Here is a 20,272-nt window from a genome sequence, read left to right as displayed (position 1 = left end):
CCAGAAACAAATGACAGCGGAAACTTAAAAAGTAACCAACGGGCTAAATATTCGATTATAAGCAGTTGAAGAGAGGCTTTGTGAACGAGGTGAAAGGATTTTAATAAGAACAACAAAGAGTTAATGGAATGGAAAGTATGGTGGAGAAGGTGATTGAGGGGTGGAGGACAGAATGCAAGAGTTTCAGATACATTTGATGCCAGCCCCAAAAGCCAGCTTAGAATGGAGAAGAGACAGTGTTGGAAGAGCTGTTGGCTGGAACTAATGACAGATGTGATGATGGAAAAATCGTTTATTTCAAACAGGATAAATAACGTCCATGTTGAGAAACGTCACAGCAACGCTCCAAAACACCAAAGACCAAGACAACGTTTAAAGCAACCAGAAGTAAGAGCTCTTCCAGGGTGCTGACGGGTCCTGCTTGCCGCCCCTCAAGCAGGAGGGAGCGGTCCTGCTTGCCGCCCCTCAAGCTCCGGTGGGAGCGGCCGGAGACACTGGCCTCCTGCAGGGTAGCCTCCCGGAGCAGGGTGGAATGCTGTTCTCAGAGAAGCAAAGAATCATCAGGGAAAGCATGAGTTGCAAAATGGAATGGTTAACAAATGATGAACATGTTTGCATGAAATAATTATATTTTGTAGGGTTCAGAGAGAGACTACACAGCAACAGCAGGGGTGCCAGATGCAGCAGAACCCCGGTTTGGGGTGGGAGAGCAGAGAAGAGCACTGACGTCTGGGAACCCTGTCCAAGGGGCTCGACGCTCTGCCAGCTCTCCGGACACATGGAAGCCTCGCAGGGCCTTCAGAGAGAAAGAGACAGAGAGAATTGAGCGTCCGAATGACTTTGCGCTTCTCAGTAGCGGTTCTGGAGTCTAGAGGTCTGGGAAGCAGTAAGTTCAGAATCTGATGGAAGGTGACCTCCAGTGTGGTGCTCCGCCCACGGACGCGCCCTGCCCTCCCCGTCCTGGAAACGACCAAGATGCTCTTTACTGTTTGCGGTGAAGGGCGGCCCCTGGCCACGGCAGCGCCCAGCGATGGAGTGTGCCTCTGAGCGTGTTCCTCTTGCCGGGAGCGGGGCGAGGCTGAGCGCCCGCGTGTTTCCACCATTCTCCGATGTGGTTGCCGCCCCAGCCGTTCAGGAGCCTTCGGGCATCAGCATTGCGGCACCTGCGTTGCAGGCGACGTTAGGAGCGCTAGGGGCCAGGACCGGTTGCCTCCTGTGCTCTTCCCTCACCCCAGAGGCGGGAGCAGCTCGAGCCGCCCAGCTGACCTGCTCGCCAGTTTCACCCTTGTTTCCTTTACGTGTTCCCACCCCTTTCCCGGTACTACTGCTGATTCTTCACTCAAATTTGCTGGTGTTTGGGAGGTTTGGGGTTGGTATGGTAGTAATGGGGACAGAAAAGTAACTTTATATTTTGGGTGAGGAACCAGGTGTTAGGCGAGGTGGGAGAGAGGGATCCAGGGCGGTGCTGTGGGTACCACGTGAGACAGGAGCAGGGCGGGACGGTGCCAGTGGGCTGGGCAGGTGGCGATGGGGAGGGTGGGTTCTGGGAGAGGCTGCAGTGCTTGGCATCTTCCTAGGATAACTGGCCACCTTAGAAATAGGAGACTGGAAAGCTCAGCTAGGGAAATGGCAGTGGGCGGAGCAGCGCCGTCTTGATGCAAGGAGGTCTGTCTAGCCCGCGTTGCACTTATGACTTTTACAACTAGTGCAATTTAAATGCTTCACGTTTTGAATCATCCTATTAGCAGATGCTTCTGACGGTTGAACCCTGGCAGCTGTCACATCATCCAGAATAAACCCTTCTTTTATAACTGGCCAAACCCTCCTGTCCCACGTCTGCATGATCCTGGCAGTCTCGCCTCGGGCCGGGGGGCCGGCAGAGCTCGTGGGGTCACAGCCTCGCAGGGGCTCTCTGGTCGCTCACATGGTGCTGTTGTCTTGGTAGCTGCAGGTCAGGATTCGGCGTGAGCTCGGAGCTGGGCAGAGCTGGGCATCCCTGGGATACTCGTTGGGGAGGCAGCGCTCAAGCCAGTGCCACAGGCTGGGCAGACTTCCTGGGGTCTCCCACCCCTCCTTGAGTTTGGAGCCTGTGCTTGGACGGTAAAGGGTGTGGGTGCAAATCGCCGACCATCCCTGGGCAGTAGGGCTTCACTTGGTCGGCGCCTGCCCATCTCCCAGAGGAACACGTGGAGGCTGGTGCGCGCAGGGCAGTGCGGGTGCTGGGGAAGGTCCATGGGGACTGGATGCTGGAGGAGGTTCGGCCTCAAGTGGCAGCCACGGTGTGGTCCGGGAGCCATGGGGTGCATGTGAGCCCCGAAGGGTGAGTGCCCTGTGGAAATGTAGGATGGGCAGGGAGGCACTTCACACCTGCTTTTGGTTATTAGAGGAAAAAGGAGGTTAAAAAAAAAAAAGAATCCTAAGACTTGAGGTGAGCGTTCCAAATGCTGGCGGCACTTAGGACAGACTCGGGAGGAAGCCCGTGGGGCACCATGGAGGTTCTCCCAGGGCTGTTTGAGAAGTAGTTGTGTACTTAGATCCTCTCCCTCGCTGCCTTGAGTTGACAACTGCCCCTCCCTGTCCCAGGAGGCGTGTGAAATCTTTCCTCCTGGGAGAGGAGGCAGAGGTCACAGGAGCGGGGACTCCGGCACCAGTGAGGATGCAGGTACCTGCCCAGGACGTGGGCGGCCAGGCCTTTCCCTCTGTACCAGCTTTTGGTGGGGAGAGTCCAGCCAGAGAGGCCTACTCTGGCGCCCGTCCAGTGGGCCAGTGTACAGCCCTGCCAGGCCCAGATTTGAAGCTGAGCTTCCAGAAGGAAGTGGAGAAGCATCCACGTCGCTGAGGTGAGAGGACTTACATTCCCAGGGAGCAGGCAGTGCTGTGCAGGAGGGGACGGGGCAGAGTGTGGGCGGGAGGGCAGAGTGAAAGGTGCAGTGAGTGAAGCGAACGTAGTCGTGCAAAAGAACAGAAAGACATGAACAGTAGGAAATAGACCAGTAGAGGCCGCTGCAGCTGGTACAGGAGCCTCAGCAGCACAGGGTGGGGTGTGGAGCAGAGGGGCCCCGCAAGGGCCTGAGGGCAGGCTGGCTGGCAGGAGCAGGGGACCTCGGAGGCACCTCCAGACCTGACGCATGAACTCTGACCCAGCCAGATGGCCCATCAGCTGTCCAGGTAGGATAAAGGCGTTTTCAGACGCACACATTTTCAAAACCTTAGCACCCACCTGCCCTTTTTCAGGAAAAAGAAGAAACGGGAGCCAGGAAAAAGAGAGAAGAAACGGGAGCCAGGAAAAAGCTCTCGCAGAAGGGAAGGCGGTCCCAAAGCGGCGGTGCCCCGGGGCTGCCTGTGGGTGGAAGAGGCAGAGCACCGAGCCCACCCTGTGCCCACCAGCAGCCTCTGTTTGCCGGGACCCTGGGCTTGCCCTCAGCGGCTGGGCTGGAGGGTCCTGTTCACTTGCCGTATTAATCGGCTCCACTGCAGCGCCCCTGGAGGACGCCCCGCTCCACGTGTGCCGTCGGTGGGCTCCCCCAGCTCCGTGTACTGGCAGCTGAGTGCCTGGAGAGGCCAGGCCCGGTGAGGACAGGCGCCTAGGCTCCGGGGGGCGGTTGGAGAAGATGGTTTTTGCTTTCTGGACTCGCATTTGAAGTAGACAGGCTGCTCGTGTGAGGACGTCCAGAGTCTGGGTGTGAAGAGAGGTCAGTGGAGAGTGTGTCGAAGGTCTCCCGGGGCCGGGCCTGTCCCTGGGCACCTCACGCTGGGCCGGGGCTCTGTGATGCCAGCAGGAGCCTGTCAGCTCCGGTGCACGCCTCTCAGTAACAAGTGTTTTGGAGGTTTTCAGCTGAAATGAGGCCCCGTGACCCCACGTCAGCGGCAGCACCCTCTGCCCACCTTTGTCGTGGTGCTTTCCTGTGGTGGTTCTCACAGCTTAAAAACGAACAAGACAGCTCTTGGCCTCTCCCCAGGTTACCACCCCGCCTCCCTGTACCTGGCGCACCTGTGCCTGCTGTCCCTCCTCCCTGCTCCCCTGAGCCCGCCCCCACCGCCTGTCTCCGCAGGCTGCCAGCACCCTCTCCACGTGGGCTTCCTCGCCTCCTCCAGCCCTTACCTCTGTCATCTCTGCTAGTTCGCTGTGCCCGTAAACACGCGGGGCAGGAAAGTGGAGTTCCTGTTGTATGCTGATTTCTCCTAAGCTTGCATCCAAAACGTGGCCCTCGTCCCGACCCAGGTGCGTGTGGCCGACCACCTGCTTGACGCACCGAGTCAGCACCTGCTGGTGTGGCGGCTGCCCTGACGCGCTGTCTCCCTGCCTCTTGCACCCGTCATGCTGCCCTGGCTCGGCCTGTGCTGCCACCCAGGTTGCTACTCGTGCACCTGTCGAGCGATGTGTGGTGTGCGGTAAGCGGGAAATCCGTCGCACGGGGCGCCGCAGCAGATGACACCCTGTTCTGAACGTGTAGAAAACTTCTTCCAGTTTTCTAAGAAAACTCCCGAGGAGAGTGAACCGGCAGCTCTGGGGATCAGGGAAACAGTTGAGATCTCGAGGAGCACATGATCCATGCCATGTGCGCTGTTTAAAACCCCAGGGCCGGCGGGGTCAGGAAGCGGCTGGTGGCTGAGGTTAGGCAGACACCAGAGAGGGCTGGCAGCGCGCTTACTTGCAGGTCAGCTCTGCTCGGGCCAGCTGTGGGCCTGATTTTGTCCTCTGCTTGCTCTGTTGGTTATCCAGGGAGAGGTTTAAGTACTTCCGCTCCGGCTGTGTCTGGGTCTCCTTTCACTCGGGTGTCTGTATGCCTGATGCTGCGTTGTCCTGCTTTGTCCTTTGGTGGCCCTTCGTGGTGGCGGAGTGACCATCTCTGGGCGTCGCTGTCTCCTCCGGGTGTGAGAACCGCTCGAGTGTTTGCCGCTTTCCTGTCATTCGGTCCCAGCCCTCATGAGCCTCCCACAGTGGCTTCACTCTGGACGTTACGATGGCCACAGAGTAAGGAGCCACCCTGGACGCTGTCCACGTTGAGGTGACAGGCTGGGTGAGAGCCTGCATGCCCCCAGCCACTCCGGAAGCACCAGCTCTTTTGGGGGTGCAGCTTCTGAGGACTTGGTGAATCCTCCTTACTTTCCTTTTGTACCGCGGCCTGGAGGGGCAGCCTGCTGCAACCAAGGCCCTTGGAGAAGGGGTGGGATTGGAGACTCCTTTCTACTGTGCCCTGGCCCCCTTCTCCCCCTTCCCTCTCTCTTCCCTGCCGCCTCATAACATCAGCAGGTGTGGGGGGCTAAATGGCCCCAGGAGGGCTGTTCTGATCACCACTGCATCCCAGCTTTAGGACAAGGGATTCATGTCCTCTCATTTGGACAGGTACTGAGAAGTACCTGCTTCAGGGGTGGCTGGATCCAGATGCCAGGTGGAAGTGGCCCAGCAGCTGCAGGCCCCAAGCCCCATGCTGGCGCTTCCAGCAGGCAGGGCGTGTCCTGTGATCCTCGGGGACGTTGCTTCTGCCCTGCACCCATCCCATGGGGTGGGGTGCAAGCAGGGCCTCCACTCAAACACCTGGAGGGGCACTTCCCTGGTGGTCCAGTGGCTAAGGCTCCACGCTCACAATGCAGGGGGCCTGGGTTCGATTCCTGGTCAGGGAGCTGGATCCCACATGCTGCTGCTAAGAGTTCATGTACTGCATACCGCAACGAAGATCCCATGTGCCACAACTAAGACCTGGCGCAGCCAAATAAATAAATAAATATGAAAACAAAAATCTAATGACGTTAAAAAAAAAAACACACCTGGAGAGCCCCAGGGAATGGGGCTCCTAGCAGACAGGAGGGAGAGAAGCATAGACGGACAGCTGGCTCCTGTGGCACGTGCTGGGCCCAGCAGGGGCTTCGGAACGTGAGCTCAGACTTTGGCCTTTTAGAAACGGGACCTTGTTTTCTGTTCTGTAAGGTGAGGACGGACACAGCTGCCGTGTCCCCAGGTGTGCAAGAGGAAATGTGATGGAGTTTGTACAGCTCTTCCCAAGCGTCTTACTGTATACAGTAGGTGCTCAGTAAATGATGCCGCCAGGGCGAGGTCTGTGCCAGTTTAGATGCTGAAGCTGAGGCAGTTTTGTGGAGCAAGCGCGTTTTCACAGGTGGTCAGGGCAGTGTCGTGTTGCGCTGAGGCCACCTGCTGAGTTGTGGGTTCCATGCTTCCTGCCCCCACCCAGTCCTCTTCCTCATAGTTGCTTGTGGGGTGATTGCCCTTGTGCATACAGAAGGCTGTCTCTATCGTGACCTGCTCTCCCATGTGTGCTGCACAGGGAGTGCAGGTGCCCCCCGGAGCGCGGTGGGGTGGTGCGCAGGTGCAGACGGTGCCCTTGGGGTGACTGTGGTTCTAGGTTCCTTAGAGACGCCGCCGCAGCAGGCAGCTGCAGCCTCACCTGTTCGTAGCACGTGATGGTCCTGCCAGCTTTCCAGTCCCTCCCCAAAAGGTCGCTTCTCAGCCGTGACCCCGAGGCCGCTGGCCATGGAAGCGGTGCATATATCTTCCTTTTTCCCACGAGCTGTGACCACGGATGACTGCTGGGGCGGGGCCTTCTCACTCCCTGACTCACTGCTGTATCCCATGGGTGGGGCTGTGACTGAGCAGCTGGGCCTTTGACCTTTGTTGGGAGCTCTGACTTTCATGCCCTGGTGTGGGGTCAGTTTTCAGAGATGTTCCAAGGATGGTCCCCTGAGATGAAGCCTGGTTAGCTGTGCTGGCTCTTCCTTCTTACAGATGTGTGGCCCCCCACCCCACCGTGCGGTGGGCCAGCCCGTCAGGCCTGCTTCTGGAGGTGCCTTCTGCCCACACCCCAGAGCCACACCAGCTCTCCCTCAGGTCAGAGTGTCTTGTCCATTCTTGACCTTCACAGTTCCACATCCTTGTGTTTGAATGCATCTGGATCTGTAAAAATCTGGTCTGACAGTCTTTGTCTTAGCTAGACTGCTGGTCCATTTATGTTTATGAAAATTATTATATTTGAATTTATTTTTATGGTCTTATTTCACACTTTATTTGTCCTGTTATTTGGGGACAGATTACTTTTTTCCTCCTTTCTTAACTTCTATTTTATTTTATTATTTATTTATTTATTTTTTGGCTGCATTGGGTCTTCGTTGCTGCACGTGGGCTTTCTCTAGTTGTGGCAAGCGGGGGCTACTCTTTGCTGTGGTGTGCGGGCTTCTCATTGCGGTGGCTTCTCTTGCTGAGGAGCGTGGGCTCTAGGCATGTGGGCTTCAGTAGTTGTGGCACGCGGGCTCAGTAGTTGTGGCTCGCGGGCTCTAGAGCGCAGGCTCAGTAGTTGTGGCGCATGGGCTTAGTTGCTCCGTGGCATGTGGGATCTTCCCAGACCAGGGCTCGAACCCATGTCCCCTGCACTGGCAGGTGGATTCTTAAATACTGCGCCACCAGGGAAGCCCTTAACTTCTTTTGGGTTGATCTTTTTTTATTTCTTTTTCTCTCCTCAACTAGATTGGAATTCATTCATTTGGTTTCCATAGTGGCTGCCCTGGATATTTTAACACACAGAATTCATTTATCAAAATCTAAATTAATTGATATTTTTACTCTCCTCCAAACAATTCAGTGCTCTTAGAACACTGTGCGTCTGTTTAGTTCCATCCCAGGTATGGGCTAACCTCTCCCTCTCCCCCCGCAGCTCCTGCTTCCTCAGGGTGTGTGGGCTGGGTTTCCTAGTGGCCCTCATTTACCTGATGCCTTCGGGGCCTCAGCCTTGGGGGTGTCTCCAAGAGGGTCCACACCTGGGCACATCCAAGGCTTTCTGTTCGCTTGCCTGCCTCTTCTAAACAGTACAGATGCTCAAGATCAGCCAGGCCCTCAGATGCAGACAGCAGAGGGGTGCCTTGATTTCCCGTTGCCGGTTTTACTTAGCTTTTGCCCTCTGAGGTTCCGAACTTTCTTCCTATCTCATCAGTGGGTTAAATTTTTCCAGTAGGTTTAAAACTGTCCTAATAGTGTGTTTGTTCTCTCTTAAGAGGGCTGCTCAAAGCTGTCTGTTTCATTATTGTGACAGAAATGGCAGTGTTCTCTGAAGTCTTTACTCCCAGTAGGTCCTGGGGCAAGCCTCCTGTGTGTGTGTTGGTGGGGGGCGTGTCCCCTGCACGACGGGTCCCAGCTCTCCCAGCGGCCTGGCAGGCTTGGCCCTGCCAGGAAGGCACCGTCTCTTCTGCTACTGGAACTTGGCAGAAAGGAGTCTCTGACAGTCTGAGTTGATGAAACGTTCCTCATGTTTATCAGTACTTTTCTGGAACCTTCAGCGACGAACTGGATGGGACATCCCCCTCCGCCCCCCCAGGAAGGCGAAGCACCCTCAGACGCTGTCTGACAGCAGGGCTTGCCCCAGGCCTTCTGCACAGGGCCCTGTGGGACCCGTGGGGTCTGTTACTGTGACTGCCGGCACCACCTGCAGGTGTGCAGGGGCCCAGATCCGTGTTTCCTGATGGTTTTCCGGCAGATAGAGAAAAGGTTTCCACTTTGTTTTCCTTTCCTCTGTGTCTGGTTAATATTTTGTCCCACACTTTAGGTGAGTCCTGACAAAGCCTGTGGTCACCCAGTGCCTCCACCCCCGGGGCCTGAGAGCTATGAGAATGACTGGGAACCACGCATCACCCTCCCCCCTGCTCCGCTCCCTCCTCCTTGCTTGCTGGGTCGTGGGAGGGAGGTGTTGCTGTTGCTTCTGTGGTGGAAACCGCATTTTACTCCTGTTTCTGAGACGTGACCTTGCCGACCTTGGGACTCCTTGTTGGTCAGCATCTCTGGGTTTCACCGTTGACCCTGTGGACGCAGCCCCCTCCTCCGCTGCTGCCTGAGAAGGGCTCCACCTCCTGGCTGGGCCACCTCTTTGCTGGGCTGTGTTCAGCTGCGTGGTCTGTCTGCTGGTGGGAATTGGCCAGCTTTGCATTCCAGAAATATCTGCTGGCCTTTCAGCCTTGGGGGCGGGGAGGTCCTCAGGGAGGCAGTCGGCTTATGGGAGCGACTCAGGCCATGGCAGACAGGACCGCAAGGTCGTGCAGGTTGGCTGGCCCCTACCACCTTGCGTGGAGGTGGGGAGGACAGCAGGCTGGGGTGGGCAGGGCAGAGCTGGGCGGCCTCCTAGAGTCGGCTCCTGTCTGTCTGGACACACCAGTGGGTGGAGGGTGCCGTTCAGTGTCCCAGTGCCCAGCCCTGCCCGCCAAGGTTACCGCCAGTGGCTGTGGGCTGCAGGGGTCTTGGGATGTCCTGCCCTTGCCGTGGCCCCTTCCCTGCCCTTGCCGTCTCAGCGCCCCGGGGTAGTGGGGTGCAGCACGGAGGCGGGCGTCCCGGGCCCCATCAGGCCTCAGGCTGTCGTCCGGCGGGCGGTGGGCACCGTGCTCACACGTGTTCACACGCTCACGAGGCGCACACCCCGCTCCACGCAGGCGGCACTGGGCAGAGCGTCCCCCTCGGCCCCCGGCCTGCAGGTTGCAGCTTCCTGGGGCTCGTGCTCCAAGCAGACCCCATCAGGAGCCGGCACAGAGCGTTTCTGTTCCAGAACTCGCGTAGGAAGTTGGAATCAAGAACCTTCTCGCCCACGTGTGACCGGAGCCTTCCTGCAGTGGGGGCGGGGAGGAGCGAACAGTGGTCCGGTCCAGCTGCCCCTACGCAGCTCCGGCCTCAGCACCGGCCGGGGTCTGTGACAAGGACAAGCCGACCTGCCTGCGCAGGGGGGGGGAAGGGCGCCGAGCGACCACGTGGTGAGGTCGGTGGGCGGTGCGGCTGCTGAGAGCTCGGCAGCACCCGGCAAAGGGCAGCCATCGTCACAGCCCACTGAACTGTTTGTGAGTTTTTAGGTGTCTTTACTTCCCCTTGTGCCAGGTGCTCTTCAGGAGGCGGGGCTCCGGAGCCCAGGTGCCGGGTCCAGGGGCTCCTCGTCCTCTTGAGCTAGGGCAGCCGGGCCCCCGGGGCGGAGCCGGCCCCCGGCTCACCGACGGGGGCGCCAGGGGGCGCGGGGCCCCGGGGGCCTTTGAGGGGCCTTGGTGGGGAGGGTGTCCCTCCTGCGGTGACTTTAAAGAGAGCAGACCTCCTTCAGGTGAGGGGTGTGCATGGAGCATTTTGGGGAGCCGGCCAGGACAGGGTGAGGGCGACCCAGATCCGTGAGTGGGGAAGGCCCGAAGCGCGACACTGCGCGGAAGAGCAGCACAGGGAAACGCCAGGCGGCCGCGTCTCCACACGCAGAGCCACGGGAAGTCTGACCACCTGCCCCGGCGCCACCTTCGCCCGCCGGGCGGGTGAGAAGCGCCTTAGGAAACCCCCGAGTCCTGGGCAGACAGCCTGTTGCCGCTCTTCTCTGTGCTTTGAGCCGTCCCACAGCGTCCTCAGGAGTTTCCTTTTCCTCAGGGACCCTCTGTCTTCTCCTGGGCGGGGTGGGGTGGGCGGGGCTGTGCGCGGTGCCACGTGGCCCCTGGAGTGAGTGTGAGAAGCGTCCGCGCTTCCGCCGACTTTCCTCTGAAGGAGGCAGGCCTGTCACTGCAGCAAGTGCTGCTGCGTCACGGGGCAGAGGTCTGGCTGCGGGGGTGGGAATGAGCAGAAGGCACAAGGAGGTTGGAGTAAAAAGGAAACATCCTCTGCCTTGAAGCGCCGCTGCTCCTCCTTCGTGGAGGCCCCGTCTCTGTCCTGCACCCCCGCCCCGTCGCCAAAGCCCCCGCATCATCTTTTGGGGCCGAGGCGGCTGGGGGCTCAGCCTGGAGGGGTCGGGAGTGGCTGCCCCGTGGGCGCTGGAGGTGACAGGAGGGCTGGCGTTGGCGTCGTGCAGAACGACAGGCCTGTCGCGCCGTCCTCCTCTGGGCGCCAGGGCGCTGTGCGCCTGGAAGGTTTGGGGAACCCGAACAGTTCGCTGGTGTTGGGCTGTTCCTGTCACAGGCCAGCTTGTGTCCCCGACCTTGGCTCGTGAACGTGTGATAGAGATTTTGTTCTCTCTAAACGGTCCTGCAGGGGCTCCGGTGCGGTTTTGTTGGTGAGGAAAGCCCAAGAAGGTGAGGGCTTGGGGACGCACACCGCGGATGAGCAGAGGGGTCTGTGTGTCCTGATTGCCTGTCATGCGACCCCGAGGCCAGACAGAAGCCACGTGCTGTCCCCAGAGTGGCAGCTTTCCGAGAGCTTGCAGGGCAGCTCCAGCCTCCGAGATTCACTTTACGTTGCGTCCAGTTGACTCCAAACAGCAGTGTCCTTTCTGTGTGGGGTGCGGTCTGACGTCCTTTTCCAGAAAGGTCTGAAAAGCTGGTTCTGACCTACGGGTTGATTCCATGACTTGCTGACGGATTGGGCCACGATTTTCAGCGTAACAGCGTGGCCCGTGCATTTGGGGGGTGGTGGAGGTCAGTGAGAACAGCTGCAGCGGGAGGTGTGGAGGCGGAAATGCCAGCCCGGCCTGTTGGCTGAGCGGGGAGAGCGGGGCCTTGTGCTGCCAGCCCACACGAAACTGAGATGGGCTCATTGTTCAGAACTTGGAAAACGTATTAAAAACAGCCTGGAGAATGGAACATAGGCCTTCTGGAAATGATGGCTGAGTAGAGGCTTGTTTGTTCTTCTTTCCTCCCTGAAACTCACTGAAATGGACAAAAAGAATGAAAAATAGGGAACAGGCTTTCGTCTACAGTGAATCTAAGGAATAGCCACAGCCAGAGGAGGGTGTCAGCCAGACAGGGAAGAGGAGCGAAAGCCAGAGCCTTGAGCGGGGCTGAGTTTTCGCCCAACAAAGAGGATTCTGGGGGCACCGTTGGCGACATTTACTTGGCAGAATGGGGTCTGTGGTTTGGGTGGGCCTTGGGGTAAACCAGATGTGGGTGGGCGTCCGGTGAGAGAGGAGCCGAAGGAGGAGGGCCCAGGTGCTCCAGCCGCATTTTCTACAAGATCCAGACTCAAGCGGTGAGATGGGGAAGAAGAGAGGGGAAACGGCACTCCCTGTGGACATGCCGGCCTCTGGCAGTGCCTTGGGCCGTGTCCCCCGTACTGTGGGGGCTAAGAGGCCTCCCAGTGAGTCCCCTGGCAGGCAGGCAGACAGTCACCCGAAGGAGCTTTTGCAGGAGGGCCTTCGGATGCCCATGGAGCCACCTTCCCACCTGCCCCCGCGCAGCACCAGGCAAGGCTGGGGTCCCAGTGCTCACTCAGAAGCCAGGAGACTCTTGCTAGAGCCAGAGGGAAGAAACTTCTGGCGTGTTCGGGGGTGTTGCTGTATGGCTCTTGAGAGAGCCAGCCTGAGCAGAGAGTATAGGGGAGAGCGGCCCGGGGCTTCCTAGAAACCGGACAACCCTACTGGGCACGGGTGCCAGCTGCTCTGTCTTAAGTTTGAGTTGGGTTTCCGTCACTTGCAACCAAAAAATGTCCTAAGACCAGAAACTCATTTCCAGAGCAGAACCTGTAAGGAAACTTGGCAGTCGAGCATTCTGGAGCCACACAGCTGGTGGGAGCTCCCCGGCTCAGTCCTGTCCCTGCCCTCGTTTATAGACGACCAGTGATCAGGAGCCAGCGTGGGACCCCCATGTAGGCACTGGAAGGAGGAGAAGGCAGCCCCGGGGGCAGGAGCGGAGCTCAGCTATGCACAGGAGGAGGAGGCTCCGGGGGACAGGATGTGGGGAGAGGGCGCTGGCAGAGCTGAGAAAGGAGCTGGGGGGCAAGAGCTGTGAGAGACGTGAGAGCCCCATGAGTAACGGCAGACAGCGGGGAGAGCAAGTCCCCAGGACAGCTGCTTGCAGAGAACGTGCCGTGCGGCACAGAGAGGAGCAGACGGGAGACAGTTGGACGATGGTCAGGGGCTGCGAGGCACCGGGCAGCGGGGCGTCCAGGGGGTGCACGAGACCCCCTGGGGTGGAGGGGCTGGCTTTGCGCCTTGAGAGTCATGTTTGGGAAGAATTGGGCAGCACGGCCCAGGACCTGGTGCCCAAACGGGACCCTCTGTAAAGCGTGGACCGCCGCCCTCTGCTCAGGTTGGGGGGGGTGGGATGTGCACAGGCAGGTGAGGGGGGCCCTCCAGGAGCTCCCCGGGCCGGGCCGGGCTGGGGCACCCGCGGGAGGAGGGTCCGTAAGGGCCGAGCGTCTGCATAGATTGGTGTTTGCAGGGGATATTTGTCTCTTCTCCCCATTTTACTTCCTTATTTGGTCATTTATTTATATCAATATGGACTTAGGGATATCCTTTTATACTTTATAAAAGTTATAAAGTATAATAGGATGACTTTTTTTTTCCCTCAAAATGTTCCAGCTTTGGTCATTGGGAGCTCTTTTATTTAGCACCATTGTCCCTTTGGCAGACCCCTTCATCGTGGGGTTTTGTTTTATTCTTGTTTTCCTTACTTTCTGACTCTACGAGATCCTCCAGGATCATCTTTTTATTTATTTATTTAATTTATTTATTTTTGGCTGCATTGGATCTTCGTTGCTGTGCGCGGGCTTTCTCTAGTTGCGGCAAGCGGGGACTACACTTCGTTGCTGTGCGCGGACTTCTCATTGCGGTGGCTTCTCTTGTCGCGGAGCACGGGCTCTAGGTGCGCGGGCTTCAGTAGTTGTGGCACGTGGGCTCAGTAGTTGTGGCTTGCAGGCTCCAGAGCTCAGGCTCAGTAGTTGTGGCGCACAGGCTTAGTTGCTCTGTGGCTTGTGGCATCTTCCCGAACCAGGGCTCAAACCTGTGTTCCCTTGCATTGGCAGGCAGATTCTTATCTACTGCGCCACCAGGGAAGCCCCATCCTGAGAACGTCTGACTTCCTGAATTATTTTCTTTTAAGTTTGTGTACATTGAGTTTCACTCTTTTTGCTGTAAAGTTCTTTGGGTTTGAGAAATGCATATTGTCAGGTATCCACAATGGCAGTATTACACAGAACCATTTTGCCACCGTAGAAAATCCCCTGTGTTCCCCCATTCAACCGTCCTCCCTTCTGAACCACTGGCATCCATGATCTTTTTACCAGCAATATAGTTTTGCCTCGTCCAAACTGTCTTAATACTTGGAGTCATACAGTATGTAACAGAACAAACATTTGAGGTCCTTAATTGTACAGTGTGCCAAAATCAATTCCAGGTGATTAAGGAGTGTGTTTATTCAGTAAATGTTTGATTGGTTACTGTGTATCGAGGATATAACAAAACAAACATCATCTCTGCCCTCAAGGAGCTTACCCTCACCCTCTAGTGGGGAGACAGATGGCATATCACAGTTATAATGACATGTGTGTGACTATACTACAATCCACCTACACACAAGATGGAGTAACAGGGATCAGATTAGCCCTCCCACTCGAAACTAATAAAAAGCTGGGCGGCTTCCCTGGTGGTGCAGTGGTTGAGAGTCCACCTGCCGATGCAGGGGACACGGGTTCGTGCCCCGGTCCGGGAAGATCCCACATGCCGCGGAGCGGCTGGGCCCGTGAGCCATGGCCGCTGAGCCTGCGCGTCTGGAGCCTGTGCTCTGCAACGGGAGAGGCCGCAACAGTGAGAGGCCCATGTACTGCAAAAAAAAAAAAGCTGGGCAATAGTTGTGAAACCTTGGTTTTCTAAACTTTGGGTATGAGGCAGCAAAGTACAGTGATGCTTACAGGATGAGAATCAGACAAGATGAGCCTGATGGTTTCTGCAGCTCTTACGGCATTCAGGGAGGTGTAGGGATGCAGAGCCTGGCAGATTCCCTCCATAAAGGAGCTGGAGCTTAGAGTCCAGGGCAACTAAGGGGACTAGAGTTTGCAGGCAAGAGCACCAGAGAGCAGAGAGCCGCAAACAGAGAGAACTTGGAGATGTGCAGAGGGTCTCTCTTAGTTTCCAGCAGAGTGTTGATCAGTGTGTGGGTGTGGGGAAACCACCAGAGGCCAGGGAAAGAGTCACTCAGAAGGATTAAGGGGAACAGTCCCCAGAGCTGTCACAACACTGTGAAGAGTGCCTTGTCATCAGGCAGAGTGAAAACCTTCATAATTCACAGGGCACTGGGCAGGCTACTCAGTGGAGAACAGCTAGCCCTGGAATAAATGCTGCTATGTGCCCCTGGACAATCTTAGAAACAAGAACCAAAAGTTTCACACTGTTTCCAAGTAACTGTATCCCCAAACAAAGCTCAAAAATATTTATAGGAATACAGAAATATACAGCTCACAAAAGGGTAAAATTCAGTGTCTGGCATCCAATCAAAATTACCAGGCATAGAAAGAAACAGGAAAATACAACTCATTAGGCAGTGAAAATTCAGTTGAAACGGATGCAAAACTGACTCAGATGTTAGATTTAGCAGACGAGGTCATTACAGCAGTTATTATAGCTACATTCCATATGTTCAGAAAGCTCAAGGAAATATTCGAGACTTTAAGTAGAGACCTGGTGAAGTAAAGACACTGAACTAAAGATCCAAACTAAACTTATAGGTTTGACACCAAACTGTCTTGAGTGCAAAACGCACTGGATGGGATTAACAGCAGCTTAGATGTGGCAGAAGAAAAGATTAGTGAATGTGAAGACAAAGCAGTAAGAAGTATCCGAACTAAAACAAGGAGAGGAAAAGTACTAAGTAAACAATGCAAAAAACGAGCCTGACTGAGCTGAGGGGCAGTGGGCAGAGGCTGCGATTTGTGTAATTGGAGTTCCCAAAGAGGGAGGGAGGGACAGAAAAACTACTTGAAGAAATGATAGCCAAAAAGCCTCCAAGTTTTATGAAAACTATAAACCTAGATCAAACAATCTTAAACTCTGAGCACAAGGAACATGCACAGACACATCATAATCAAATTGCTCCAAGTCAGTGATGGAGAGAAAGGTCTTAAAAGCACCCAGAAAGGGCTTCCCTGGTGCCGCAGAGGTTGAGAGTCTGCCTGCCGATGCAGGGGACACGGGTTTGTGCCCCGGTCCGGGAAGATGCCACGTGCCGCGGAGCAGCTGGGCCCGTGAGCCATGGCTGCTGAGCCTGCGCGTCTGTAGCCTGTGCTCCGCAATGGGAGAGGCCACAACAGTGAGAGGCCCGTGTACCACAAAAAAAAAAAAAGCAGCCAGAAAAAAACACATAATTACACACAGAGGAACAAAGATACGGACGATGGCAGATTTCTCTTTGGAAACAATGCAAATGAGGAGACAGTGGAGCACCGTGTGCAAGTGCTGAATGAAAACTGTCAGCCTAGGAGCCGACACTGGGGCAAATATCTCTAAAATGAAGGTGAAATAAAGATACTTCAAACATAACAAAAGCTGAAAGACCTTCACAGCAAGAAATGTTATAGGAAATTCTTCAGGCTGCAGGAAAATGAAACCAGATGGAAATCTGGATCTATGTGAAAGAATGGAGAGTCCTGGAAACGTACCTACATGACTAAATATATGACACTTTCTTATTATTTAATTCTCTTTAAACGGCATCTCTTTAAAACGCAATTATTTAACTAAAAATAATAATTTAGCAGAGCTGGGGGATTGTAACATAAATAGAATAAAATGTATGACAAAAATGGCACAAAGTCCAGGAGAAATGGCAAACTCATATGCTTGAAGAAATATAATTTCACTTGAAGGCAGACTATGATCAATTAAATATGGATGCTGCAAACCCAGAAGCAGCTGCTAAAATAGCAAAACAATGAATTACATACAGCTGATAAGTCAACAGTGGAGATAAAATGGAATCACATAAAATAATTCAAAAGAAGGCAGAAGGGCTTCCCTGGTGGCGCAGTGGTTGAGAGTCCGCCTGCCGATGCAGGGGACACGGGTTCGTGCCCCGGTCCGGGAAGATCCCACATGCCGCGGAGCGGCTGGGCCCGTGAGCCATGGCCGCTGAGCCTGAGCGTCCGGAGCCTGTGCTCCGCAACGGGAGAGGCCACAACAGTGAGAGGCCCGTTTACCGCAAAAAAAAAAAAAAAAAAAAAAAAAGAAGGCAGAAAAAGAGGAAAGGGGGAACAAAGAACAGATGGGAGAAATCAAAAATAGGAAACGAGGGTAGATTTCAACATAACCTTGTCAACAATCACAAATATAGATGGTTTAAACACCCCAATTAAACAACACAAATTGTCAGATTGCATAAAAAAGCATGACCCAATTATATGCTGGCTTACCCAATAAACCCACTTTAAATATCAAGAGACAAATAGGTTAGTAAAAGAAAGGCAAAAGAGATACAATTCTAACGCTAATGGAAAGAAAGCTGGACCTGCTGTAATAATATCAAATGTACTCATTCCAGAGCAAAGAAAACTACCAGGTAAAGATATTTCATAATGACAAAGAGGTTAATTCCTCAAGAAGATACTATAAATTTTATGTACTTAATAACAGAGCTATGAAACATGTGAAGCAAAAACTTAGAGAACTGCAAAAAGAAATAAGCAAAGCCACAATTGTAGTTGGAGCTCTCAGTACCCTTTCGTCAGTAACTGATGAACAGGTAGACAGGAAATTAGTGTTGGCACAATCAACCAAGTTGATGTGATTGACATATATAGAGCATTCCACCCAACAGCATGTTTTTTCCAGTGCATATGAAATATTTACCAAGATAGACCATTTTTCTGCACCATAACTTTTTCGACAAAAACGGTACTAAATTAGAAACTATAAAAATATCTGGAAAAAAAGAAAAAAAAATATCTGGGACTTCCCTGGTGGCACAGTGGATAAGACTCCGTGCTCCCAATGTAGGGGGCCTTGGTTCGATCCCTGGTCAGGGAACTAGATCCCACATGCATGCCACAACTAAGAGTTCGTGTGCCACAACTAAGGAGCCCGCCTGCTGCAACTAAGACCCAGCGCAACCAAATAAATAAATTTTTTTTAAAAAATCTGGAAAATCACCAGCTATTGGGAAAGTAAATAACATACTTCTGTATAATCCATGAGTCAAAGGAGAAATCAAAAGGGAAATGAGACAGCTTTTGAACTGGGTGAAAATGAAAATATAGCATATCAAAATTTGTGGGATATCGTGATAGCTGTCCTCTAAAGGAAGTTTTATAACACTAGATGCCTAAATTGGATTAAAATTTTAAAAGGTCGCAAATCACTGAACTCAACTTCTACCTTAAATTAGAAAAAGAGCAAATTAAATCCAAAAGAATGCAAAGAAAGGCAGTAACAGATCGAAGCGGAAATTAAAGCAGAAAAATAATAGAGAAAACTGATAAAGTGAAAAACTGTCTTTTTTTAAACAAGGTCAATAAAATTGACAAGCTTTTGACCAAACTGATTAGGTAAAAGACTGAAAAGACATAAATTACCTATATCAGGAACAAAAGAGATGGCATCACTACAGATTCTATTGATCTTAAAAAGATAATATAGGAATACTATAACAACTTTATGCCAATAAATTCAGCAGCTTATGTGAAGGGGACAAATTCGTTGAAAGAGAAAACCCACTAAAGCTCACTCAAAAAAATGCATGCCCAGATGGCTTCACTGGTGTATTCTACCAAACATTTGAGGAAGAAATAATAGCAATTCTGCACAGGCTCTCCCAGAAAATTGAGAGGAGGGAATATTTCTCAAATCATTTTATTTTGCCAGTATTATCTTGATACCAAAACCAGACAGACATCACAAGAAGAATAAAGTACATATGAACATAGACGCAGAAATTCTTAACAAAATTTTATTTTGTTAACAATATATGATACATACAATATATATACGTGATACAACAATATATAAAAGTGATAATATATCCTGACCAACTGGGATTTGTCCAAGGAATACAGGGTTGGTTTAACATTAGAAAGTTAATCAATGGAATTCAACTATTCTGAAACCAAAAAAGAAAAATCATGTGATCATTTCAATACACATGGTAAAAACGATTTACAAAATCCAACATCCATTTCTGATTTTTAAAAAACCCCACAAAGTAGGAATTCAAAGAAATTTCTTCAACCCAACACAGGACATTTATGAAACATCTGCAGTTAACATCATACTTTTTTTAAAAATAAAATTAATTAATTAAGTTTTATTTTTAGCTGCGTTGGGTCGTCATTGCTGCGCATGGGCTTTTCTCTAGTTGCAGCGAGTGGGGGCTACTCTTCGTTGCTGTGTGCGGGCTTCTCATTGCAGTGGCTTCTCTTGTTGCGGAGCACGGGCTCTAGGCATGCGGGCTTCAGTAGTTGGGGCACACGGGCTCTAGAGCACAGGCTCAGTAGTTGTGGCGCATGGGCTTAGCTGCTCCGCGGCATGTGGGATCTTTCTGGACCAGGGCTAGAACCCGTGTCCTCTGCATTGGCAGGCAGATTCTTAATCACTGCGCCACCAGGGAAGTCCAACATCATACTTAATAATGATACACTGGCTGCTTCCCCTGAGATCAGGAATGAGGCAACTGTGTCTGCTCTTACCCATCCTAGTCAGCATCTTGGCGGAGGTTCTAGCCAGGGCAGGGAAGGAAGAAAAAGAAAACGATCCATATTGGAAAGGAAGAAGTAAGATTGTCTGTGTTCACCATTGACATGATCATCTATGTAGAAATTCTAATGAAATTTTTTAAAGGGAGGGCACAATTAGAGCTAATGAGTGAGTTTAGCAAGGTTACCAATATGCAAAACCAAATGATATACTTCTGTACTAGTAACGAACAATTGGAAATTGTTTTATATTTTGTCAGTGTCCAAAATATGAAATACAGGTAAATTTGACTAAATATGTACAAGATCTCTGCACTAAAAAAAAACTACAGAACATTGCTGAGAGAAACTGGTAACTAATGGAGAGATATGCCCTGTTCACAGATTTGAAGACTCAGAATTGTTACGATGTTAGTTTTCTTCATGTTGATGGGTAGATTCGATGCAACTGCAAGCAAAATCATAGCAGCCTATTCTGGAGAAACTGAGAAGCTGATTCTGAAATTCATATGGAAATGCAGAGGACCTAGAATAATTAAAACAACTTCAAACATGAAGAGCAAAGTTGGAGGGCCAACACTACCTGATTTCAGACCCAGGGCATGTGGGTCACCAAGATGAGGTGTCTGTCCCAGATTGGAGAAGGCTTTCTGGAGGGGGTGATGCCTTAGCTGGCACTGAAATGAGGAGGGCAGGGCAGCCAGATGCACTGGAGGTGGTAGCCTTGCTGCTCTGGACCAGCCGGGAAGGATGGCAGATGAGTGAAAGGAGGTGCACAGTTTGAAGACATTGATTTGAGTTGTTCTCAGGTTATGGTAGGTACCTTTTACTTTTTCCAAAATTTCACTAACAGTGCTGTTTTAATTTTTTTTTTTTTAATGTTGAAGCCATACAAGAAGGTCACCTATTTTCTCTTAGACAATTAGAAAGACTTGT

The 20,272-nt window shown here is 52.8% G+C and overlaps 1 protein-coding gene across 1 annotated transcript in view; it reads left to right on the top strand.

Annotated features, from left to right (window-relative positions):
• Nucleotides 1–3,062: 3,062 nt before the first annotated feature.
• The window catches only part of ARHGAP39 (Rho GTPase activating protein 39), a 59,308-nt gene continuing 42,098 nt past the window's right edge, over nt 3,063–20,272 (top strand). The window contains exon 1 of the mRNA XM_024741192.1: nt 3,063–3,570. The gene's annotated coding sequence lies outside the window, so the exon portion shown is untranslated. The remainder of the gene's footprint in view (nt 3,571–20,272) is intronic.

Source organism: Neophocaena asiaeorientalis, unplaced genomic scaffold (genome assembly GCF_003031525.2).
Source record: "Neophocaena asiaeorientalis asiaeorientalis breed wild unplaced genomic scaffold, Neophocaena_asiaeorientalis_V1.1 scaffold177, whole genome shotgun sequence".
Taxonomy (NCBI): domain Eukaryota; kingdom Metazoa; phylum Chordata; class Mammalia; order Artiodactyla; family Phocoenidae; genus Neophocaena; species Neophocaena asiaeorientalis.
Note: the sequence above shows the minus strand (reverse complement) of the source record. Positions and strands in the feature narration are given on the sequence as shown.